This window comes from Haemaphysalis longicornis, unplaced genomic scaffold, assembly GCF_048455015.1.
Source record: "Haemaphysalis longicornis isolate Haplotype H1 unplaced genomic scaffold, Haemaphysalis longicornis Haplotype H1 scaffold_30, whole genome shotgun sequence".
Taxonomy (NCBI): Eukaryota; Metazoa; Arthropoda; class Arachnida; order Ixodida; family Ixodidae; genus Haemaphysalis; species Haemaphysalis longicornis.
The window spans coordinates 3,709,242-3,719,365 of record NW_027526336.1 but is presented as its reverse complement, the minus strand read 5'-3'; the positions used below and the strand labels follow the sequence as shown (position 1 = coordinate 3,719,365).

The window sequence follows — 10,124 nt, the reverse complement described above, 5'->3', positions numbered from 1 at the left end:
GGCCGCACACGAGGATGGGAAAAATATCAGTATGCAACTTTTCAACAACAAACGCAGCTTAAGGTGTTAAACGAAGTTCGCGTAATTCGAGGCTAAATATTGCCCTTCGGCTGATTATCAGGAACGAATACTTCCTAATCGTCTTGCCCTGGCCTGTGTGAAGAATTCTGGCTTTGAGTTAGCACAATGCCTGCAAGGCACAAAATGGGAAAAAAGGAGTCATTTCAATTACATTTGAACCCGGATGTAACGAACTTCCATGTGACGAATTCCTGGATTTAACGACGTTTTTCAAATCCCCATTGCCAACCCCATTGAAAACGATGCGTTTTCGACCTGATCTTTATATAACGAAGGCATGGCAACAGTTACACCTTGATGTAACGAATTTGCTACGCTGACGAGCCATTGTTTTTTGCACTTTTTCTGAAAAATTGGCTGGAGATATGCACTAATTTAGAGAACAGTGCCCGCACTGCAAACTACCGTGCGTTTCCAATGTGAGTGCGGTGTCGGTTAGGTGCTAGGCCCAGCTGTCGGTGTGTATAGTCGCACGTCTCCACTGCTTTCTGAGGTGATGAGTTCTGCAACTAGAAAACGAGAAGCTTTGTCTTTTCAAGACAACCTCGCAATTTCAGGTGCCGTCTCCGCCGGCAAGTAGGATCAACGTTGTTGTCCGGTACAGTATCCCAGCTAGCACCTTCTCAAAAAGTTTGAGTGCAGCAATTAAATAGCATCAAGTTCACGAAAAGGCGCCCTTTCAGCATACGTTTGCTCCTTGAAACTGGTTAAGGGAGCGAAGAATGCCAAAAGGCAGAATTGATACTTAAGTTACGCTTGCGAATACACGGATAAATTACCTCGATTCTTTGGACTTCCGTGTACTGAAACACTTCTTGGGAAAGCAGAAGCAGCAAATAGCGCATTTTTTCACTGTGAAATAAATTCCTGAATGGAGAGTTCACGATCCCTGATGTCAAGTATTTTGATTTAGTTTCTGCTTCATTTACGCGTGCCTTAAAGGGACCCAGAGAAGCTTTGTGAAGGCGGCAATCAAATGCATTAAGGTGGTAGAACACATGACGGGGGATTTTTGAGCCAAGTGTGAGCTCCATACGTTGTACGGATAATTCGTAAACAATTTTTGAAGATCGTCTTTCTCAGCCGATGAGCGCGCCGCCGCAGCGAGCCGACCGCGGCTGACGCAATGGCGAGGCGCCCCCTTGATTCGGCCGATCGTCGGTCGCCGGCAACGTCACTGCCATTGGCTTCCGGCTGCTCTTCCTCCTTCCTGCGCGATCCCGAGGCAAAGGCGGGTCTGCAGCGATTGACGCGTGTCTAGGCGCAGGAATGTAGCTAGCGGAGAACGGAAGTCGAGCGTCGCGATGTCACATGGCTATTCCCAGTGTTTCCAGCTGCTTTGAAAGAAGCAGAGATGGAGGAGGAATCGACCGGCAAGGGGGGAGAGGTGCACTTAAAGGAGCTGTTAAATCTCCCGCTGGCTATGCGCCAGTCGTCAGCATCATCATGTAGATTTCCCCTGTCATTAAACTTATCGTCCCCGCTAAGGGCAGCCATGGCCCCGGTCTCGATTGCGTCGTTCTTCTGTAACATTTTCTGGAGCCTGGCGTCGCCAAGCCGAAGCGGACGACGCCACAACAATGCTTCCAGCCCGCTGAAACGTTTCGGATCCAGTAGGTCGTCTGTAGAAAGTGAAGTGGGAGGGGTGTCGGGAAATTATCAAATTTTCGCTGTTTCGGTAGCCTCTGAGCGGCGAGTATAGCGGTGTTCCCCAATAGTTGCGCTCTGCCTTGAAGTCCTCGAAGGCTGTCGGCCCGAGACATAAAACTGACGTCACTTTCGCCCATCCAGATGACCCTTCTCAACGCGGCTCACGCACATCGACCTCGGCAGTTGTCTTGCCGAAGCGGCAAGTTTGTGCTTTTGATGGTGAGCCACGTGGGTCCATGTGGATTGGGGTCCATGTGGAGACGACGGCCGACGGTCACTCGAACCGTACCAATTTTGCCAACGTGAGCACGGCGAACCGTTTGGAGCTCTACTTGCCGGCCCAGCAGACAGATGCTTTCACGTTCACGTCCCTGGTGAGGAGCCAACGAAACAAAAGCAGATGCGATCGCTTTGCGCTCACCATGACGTCCGCAACCTCGACTCAGGCTAGCGTGAGGCCAGAAGATTCTCTCGAGAACTACTGCTCAATGACGACGGAAGAAGAACCCGTTCCACACAACGTAACGTGCGACGCAGATAAGGGCTACCTACCTCAAACAGAACAAGATAAGACGGTAAAAAATAATTCGTCTGGTAACGTCCCCGAAGTCTTTGTACACGAACAAACCGTCGTAGCAGCGCAGCATTCTTCTTATCAAAAAGCAGAATATTGGGCTGAACACATCCAGGTGCGACCCAGAACCGAGATAGCGTCCAGCGTCCCAACGAGAGGCATTTGTGAAGAACGCGAGGCTACGCTAGCCACAGACAAAGATGTCTCGGCTGCTCCTGTGCAAATGGAAGACAAAGAACATGAGGTAAAGTTCGGGAAAGAAAATATAGAGCCTCCTCCATTTGTGTTTGAGTACATCTTCGTTCCTGACTCCGTGAAGGGCAGATCCTTACGGGAACTTCTAGTAGCTCGACTACCAACAAACGTTGCAGCGGCGGGCAAGGTCGCACCCATCCAGGAGTCTGAGCCATTCCATCCGCCTGGAGGTCTAGAAGTAAAATCACCCTCGCTCATCGCTTCGGCTCCGTGTGAAGAAATGGAAAAGCCGTATGTGCACCTGACACCAAGCACGCAAACAAATTCGGCGGAATCACAAACTACCGAAAAGCGAATCCGAGGCAGGCGCAACTATTGGGGAACACCGCTATACTCGCCGCTCAGAGGCTACCGAAACAGCGAAAATTTGATAATTTCCCGACACCCCTCCCACTTCACTTTCTACAGACGACCTACTGGATCCGAAACGTTTCAGCGGGCTGGACGCATAGTTTTGGCGTCGTCCGCTTCGGCTTGGCGACGCCAGGCTCTGCCGAAAGTTGTACGATGGCGGATGCACCGTTGGAAACGCGAGAGGGGACAGCACGACATGACAGCTTTACACGGATTCAAGTTGCGAAACAAAACCCAAACATTTAAGATTGTGGACTTCTTGCTCATCCTCGCAGCAATTTTCTTGCTTACGGAGGGAGAGGTATGATCGGCCGTTTTTAGCCGACGAAGAATTCGGCGACAGTTGGGCAACGTTATGATCGCGCCAGTCTGCGCATCCAAAACAAGCATGCGTTCCCGGCAGGTCCGAGACACCCCGACTATCAAGACTTTCTAGGAGTTCGCTGGAAGTTGAGAAGCAAAAGGAGACATAAAAGAAGACTGAACGAAAACTGGCAAGTCTAGATGGACGACTCAGCATGGAGAAGTCCAAAATATCTCAGGACCGGAGCAACAGCGCGTGTCTCTGCAAGGAGCCCGAGGATCCACTCCAGCTTTTTAATGGACGGCGGGACTCAGTTCGCGCATCGTTCGAAAAGAAACGTCAGAGAACCACGACGATTTTTAGTTCGGATGCAGTAACAGTTCCACCTGGAGAAGCCAGCAACTAGCCAGCAAGTTTCATGTGCGGTACAGCGTTTGTGCGGACACGAACGTTGCGCGCGCGGGAGGATGTTAAATCTCCCGCTGGCTATGCGCCAGTCGTCAGCATCATCATGTAGATTTCCCCTGTCATTAAACTTATCGTCCCCGCTAAGGGTCTCGATTGCGTCGTTCTTCTGTAACAGGAGCCATGAAGAGAAAACACAAGTTTGGTTCATTCAAAAGATTGCCTCGTTAGAATCATACTGACACCACTTTTAACGTTAACTTCGGTCAAATAAGCTACATAATTATGAAAAAAGGAAATGGCCATGCGACCCACCAGCTCATTTCCCGCAACTGAACCTATGATGTCACATGAGCTCAGCTCTGCGATTGGCGGAGGCCGGCAGAAGCAGACGCAAATTAGGTAGAGCTTACAAACTAGCCGAACGAGCTATTTGCGCGTAAATTTAGGGCACATTCTTTACAAAGGAATAAGAATGATGGGACAAACAGTGGAAGTTACGAAAGCACATGTAAACATAGAAGTACTAATGCGTACTGCTGTTCGTACTGCGCACAGCATGCTTGATTTAGCTGCACAGCACTACGGGGCTTGGGGTTGTCTCAGACGACACTGGCCGATTGACGCAAGCAACGGTGTCTTACGTGACCACCTTTGTCGAGCGAGCACTGTTTCAGGGAACGAATATTTTCTCCCAGAACAAAAATAAGCCACGTTTAAATACGGGCAAAAACAAACCAAACGCTTGCCACGGTATGGTGGCGCCATCTAGGTTCGGGAAACGGAAAGAAACGCGGGAACAAACCAACACCGCTATAGAGTCTATTCACAAGCGGCTCAGCCGCGATGCCGCAAGGCCTTATGGGAAAGGCGATTTGGCGATCCGCCATAACTGTGGCGGTAGTGGCAGTTCGCTGCAGCATTACCCGCACCGTGTGCGTAGCGGTTTAATCATGGTACACTGCGCTGTGTACGGCTGCTACAACTCGTCAACGAATACTGCAGGCGGGTGTGAAAATGCTCAGAAGGTGCGCTTCTTTGCGGTGCCTACCGTGATCCGCTGGCAATGCAGCAAGACGCAAGAAATGTCAACAAAGCGTCGCGCCGAGTGGTTTCGCCGGATCAACCGTGGGGACATCAACAAAGAAGCCACGCATTACAAGGTGTGCAGCGCACATTTCGTTTCTGGTAAGCAAATTTCGAGCTTTACATCACTGTGCGCGGTTTTGTGGGCGTCGGTGCGCTGGTTGGCGTGTGAAGCGGGCTCACTTCGTCGAGCTTGCAATTTTCTGTCTAGGTCGGATTCCGGCTTGTCTAACAAAAAATGCACCTGAATGTGCGAACCTATGCGTATGTGCGCTTTTGTTTTTTCTTTGTGTGATCCGGCAGTGTTGTCCTTGGCCGTGATCTTTGCTTTATCAACCTCGCTTTTCGTAAGCAAAGTGCAAAGCTACGGCAGCATGCATGTTTTCGTAACAAGGTTTCACGAGCGAACGTTTTGGTGTTTTCGAATGAATTGTACGGCTCGGCGGTTAGAGAATGAAATGGCTGGGCGTCGTAGTTGCTTTTTCCTTCTACTATCGCCGTCAACTTTTCTTTGTTTATTTGAATTTTTCAGGGAAACCATGCTACCTCATGGACGACACAAACCCAGACTGGGCTCCAAGCCTTAACCTAGGCCACAACATAAAGGCTGCTTCGAATGAAAGGTGAGATGTTATCCATACTTTTTGGAGCGCAAGCCTTGACGCATAGTATCGTTGTTTGCTTAATGGTTGTGAGATCAGTGCAGTAGATAAGGTACAGCGATAGTACATCTCGTAAATCTTCAAATTTTTGTTTTCATTGGCTGACATGCAACAGCAGCCATGACTACAGAAAGTTGGTGTGTCTTAATTCAGTGGGGGCATTTTTCTGAATGCTGCCTTGGGAAAATGTCACCACCATTCCTGGTAATTGTCACCTTGTTGAGGTCTTCCTTTTTTTTTGTTCCTTGTGCCAACGCAGGAAGTTGTTTTCGCCCTGCCGCTGTAAATTAAGCCACCATAGAAAGTTGTGTGAAGCGCTTCCAAGCTTCATATATGAAGCTAGCATAGTTTAGCACCTTTAAAGGGACACTGAAGTGATATGTAAACATTGCGGGATTACTAGCGCAAATTGTAGTCCGGAGTCCCCAGGCCATGTTTCGACCACTCTAGGCGCGTTTACGCGATTTTATTTAGTAGAAAAACTAATTCGAAAACGCTGTTCTCCTCTCTTTACGCTCGCCCATTTTCTGTGGCGTTTTCGTGTGACGTCAGGAGGGGATGAGCTGGCAATTGGCTGCGCCACGGCTGCGCTACTGCACGGCTCCCCGGCCGACAGAGTCAGTCGGCCCAGCGTTTCGTCCGCCGGCCGCCGGCGGGTCGTCGCAATCAAGGAGGTTAAAAAAAAATTGCTTGGTCGCAATTCGTTCGCTTAGTTGAAACGAAGCCAGGACACGTTTGTGAATGGAAGAATGTGCCTTTCTTTACTTGGTTTGTTTGTACACTGTATCTAGCTCCAAGTCAAGGTCGCTTCACACAAGCGCTGCACATGCGACGCTTCGCTGACTGGTACGCCAGTAGGAAAATATAAGGCCTCTTGAAGGCGGGAGAAGAGTCAGCGAAGTCAATATAGGTACTAAGCAAATAAAATCAACTGATATTTTTACCGTACAGCGTAAAACTAGGGCGCGGGAAGCACTTTTTTGCGCTGGGCGAACAAGCACAGCGGTCAGCAGCACGCCTACGCATCTGCGAACGCTTTTCCGTCTACGAAATGCAATTGCTAGACGTGAGCTACTGTGGAAACTCGGGCGACGCTTACTGCACGATCGCAGTACAACAAATAGTCACCTAAGCGGCTTGAAATGCCAAAACTAAATAAAAGTGTAAACCGGTTGTACAATATATACCCTATATTAGCACGCCCTTCGCGTTCCGCTCCGTAGCCTAGCAGTCTGAGGCGCTATGAATTCATTGCAAATGTTTTGCGAGTCACGAGTTCGAATCCCCGCGGGTACGTGCTTTTTTTTTTTTTTTTTGTAAGTTAACTTTTTTGTTTTCCGCCGATGTTTTCTATATTGAGTTCACCTTTTTTGGGGCCGCAACGTTCATGGCTACACGAACTAGTTCACAAAACGCGCGCAGGCTGGCACTGGCGCGCTAGCGAGTTCTCGTTGGCGTGCTGTTGCCATAAGCACCGACTGCTTGCAGGCAGTGGGCACAAGCCAGAATGAACAGACCCTTGGCCTGGTGCGAACACGCTTTTTACGATACAGGCATGAGGGAGGCAAGCTCCAAATATGGGGGAAAAGCGCATGACATTTGGGCGTCTGCGGGTACGCGGAGGGCGTTCATGCACTGCGTAGGTCTCGGCTAGTGAATGCTGCGACTACAAGCCGTCCTGGGAGGCTTATCTTGTGCATTTTACAGCCGACAACATGGCAGAAGCGCGGTACGATGATTACTGAGATATTGAGAATGCCCATCCAACAAAGCCATTGGTTATGTTTTACAGAACCGAAACCGAAACTGAAACTTGTGTGATTGCTAACCTTGGGCATCGTCCAATCACGGCGCCCCTCCTCTCAACGTCACAGCCTTAGTTGGTGCGGCCGCCGCAAACCGCGCATGGTAGTTTTTCTTCTTTCGCGCTTTGTAAAATAATTACCGATTTGTCAACCGGATAAACGATGAAAAGTGTGCTAATTTGAGCCAGTCTACGCAGTGCAAGCAAAAACGGGAGCTTGACAAATTCACTTCAGTGTCCCTTTAATCGACATTTCACGTCCCTTACTCCCAGCAAATGTCTTTAGAGAAACTAGTTGTTAGCCCATCACCCAGTTGCAATCAGAATCTACCATGCTTAATGAAATTCCGTTGTGCCACAAGTATTCTAATTGCCCTTGCATATGGTGCAAGGTGATAAAGGTTCTTACACTTGTTTCAGGCACAAACGGCGCTCTGCGAGAGCTGACGCAAAGAAGCACCATGAACCTGCAAGCCCTAGTTCAGTGCTGCAACCTCTCGATATGAATACCCCAGTTACCAGTAGGGGAAGATGTGCTGATGGTAGTGACACAGGTAAATTTCATATTTTTTGTTACATTCCACAGGTGCAATGCTGTTTTTCATTACATGGCCTTTTATTACAGGGGGCTTCGTCCGAGCTGCAACACCCCAACATGATGCCGAAGGTCAGGCTTCCGAGCCTTCAAGCATTGGAACAAACGCTGGTTTCACAAACAGCGATTCAGGTTAACATTGTTTTGTTTTCTACCTAAGAAACTCATAGTTGCACAAATTTTGAAATACATAGGTGCTACTGTTCATGTATTTTGCACTGGTGTTTGGATGCTTTTCCATGTAGTCGCAAAAGAATGAATAGCTAATGCTCATGGAAGGCCCAGGTGCTCTCATGATTAGTAATGGTGCAACTGTTGACCCCAACACTTCTAGAAGTTCAAAATGCAACGGAGTCCACGGACCCTTTGGATGGGCCTGTTCCCCACGTGGTGGATGCTGGTAACACAGAACCATGTAAGTGTAACACTGCACGTACATGTATATTAGATAGGTTGGGCAAATTCTTTATCCTGGAAAATTCAACATCCCAGATTCCAGAAAAAGTGCTGCTGCTGATCAATCTTCGGTTTGCCACATTGATGCTGCTGTCAACGCTGCCCCTTGTAAGTCTACCATTTTACACAAAATTTCATGCAGTGCGCTAAGTTTAAGTACAATGCAAAATATGAAGGTCTTAAAATTTGCTCCTTTACTTATGTTCATGTTCCAGCATTACAGGATAGCACTACCCAAACAGAGGAGAGTTCAAGCATTGTTGAGTGCCTGAAAAAAGACAACGCTGCCCTCAGAACACAGTTGCAGGAAGCAAAGGAGAAACTACAAAGGCTCGAGATCACGCAAGCCATGTTTGAACAGGACCGTAATCGGGTGAAATTTTACACGGGGCTCCCAAGTTTTGCCATGTTACTCGCACTTTTCAACCTGCTTGAGAAAAGTATTCCATCCGGACCAAGGAATGTGCTCACAAGGTTTCAAGAAATGCTCCTGACGCTCATGAGGCTCCGGCTTGGTGTACCACTGCAAGACCTGGCTTATCGGTTCAATGTAAGTGGTGTACACGCATAGCAGGAATTTAAAAACAAAGCTTCGTTGGGTGCAGTTGTTACCTAAAGACAAGAAATGTGAATGTCATTATTCATACAGTTCTTTCTTTCTGCAGGTCAGCCAAGCAACAGCAACGAGGGTTGTGGAACGATGGCTCTCCGTAATGCACGTGCGCCTAAACAAACTTGTGAAGTGGCCGGAACGGGAACCCCTGCAACGCACCATGCCGATGTGCTTCCGACAGGCATTCGGAACAAGGGTAGCAGTTATCATTGACTGCTTTGAAGTGTTCATCAATAGGCCATCCTCCACACTTCCAAGAGCACAGACATGGTCCCGTTACAAGAACCACAATACTGTGAAGTTTTTAATAGGTATAACCCCCCAGGGAGTCATAACTTTCATCTCTGAAGGCTGGGGAGGCAGGACAATTGACAGGAAGGTGACAGAATCTTGCGGAATACTGGACAACCTGTTACCAGGGGATAGCGTGCTAGCTGACCGAGGCTTTACCATTGGCGATGCAGTAGGCTAGCATTGTGCAAAACTAGAAGTGCCAGCGTTCACCAGAGGTAAGCCTCAGCTATCTGCCTGGGAGGTAGAGAGGACGCGCAAGCTGGCGAATGTCCGCATTCATGTTGAGCGTGTGATTGGTGTGCTGCGCCAGAAGTACGCAATCCTTTCCAGCACCATTCCCACAGATATGCTTGTGGTGCGAAATGGGAACGAGATCCCGCAGCTGGACAAAACAGTGGCTGTGTGCTCTGCATTAACAAATTTGAGCAAGTCCGTTGTGCCCTTTGAATAATGGTGCCATTGAGGGCAGACTGTCCTAGAAATCGAGGGATGAATATCTAGTCTTTATTTATAGGGACTGTGCAATAAGACTGCAGCACTGACTTGTGGGTGCTTCTCAAACTACAACGCAGGCAGCAAAGCAGACAATGCTGGTGTAGGTATGCTGCGACAATGACTTCGGGGTGTGTGCAAGAAGTGTTATGTTGTGAACTGTGCAAACACTTTAATTCTCCTCTAGAAAGGAAGTTATTGCAATTTTTGCCATGTTTGTCCCTTCATAACCAGTGAACAAGACGGATATGCAGTGTGCAGCGCGCTAAGGAGTGCTTGTTTACATTTCGTCGTATGTCCGCGTACGGGAGACGGTTTTGTGTGTATGTTTTACTTTGTGCCTCTGGAATGGAGCGGTAGCTGGCAAAGGCTAAGAATATGCAGTGCTCTTTCTTTGGTGGCAAATCGTGTACAGATCCAAGATCTCAGTCATGCGTGCCTACCCGCCGCGGTGGCACAGTGGCTAAGGCCTTGAGCGCGAGGACGCGGGTTCGATTCC

The 10,124-nt window shown here is 48.8% G+C and overlaps 1 pseudogene across 1 annotated transcript; it reads left to right on the top strand.

The window, feature by feature from the left end:
- The first annotated feature begins 8,320 nt into the window (after positions 1 to 8,320).
- LOC144177712 (uncharacterized) lies at positions 8,321 to 9,614 on the top strand (annotated as a pseudogene). The gene is made up of 2 exons (XR_013323835.1): positions 8,321 to 8,776; positions 8,892 to 9,614. The product of XR_013323835.1 is annotated as an uncharacterized LOC144177712 (transcript).
- Positions 9,615 to 10,124: the final 510 nt, after the last annotated feature.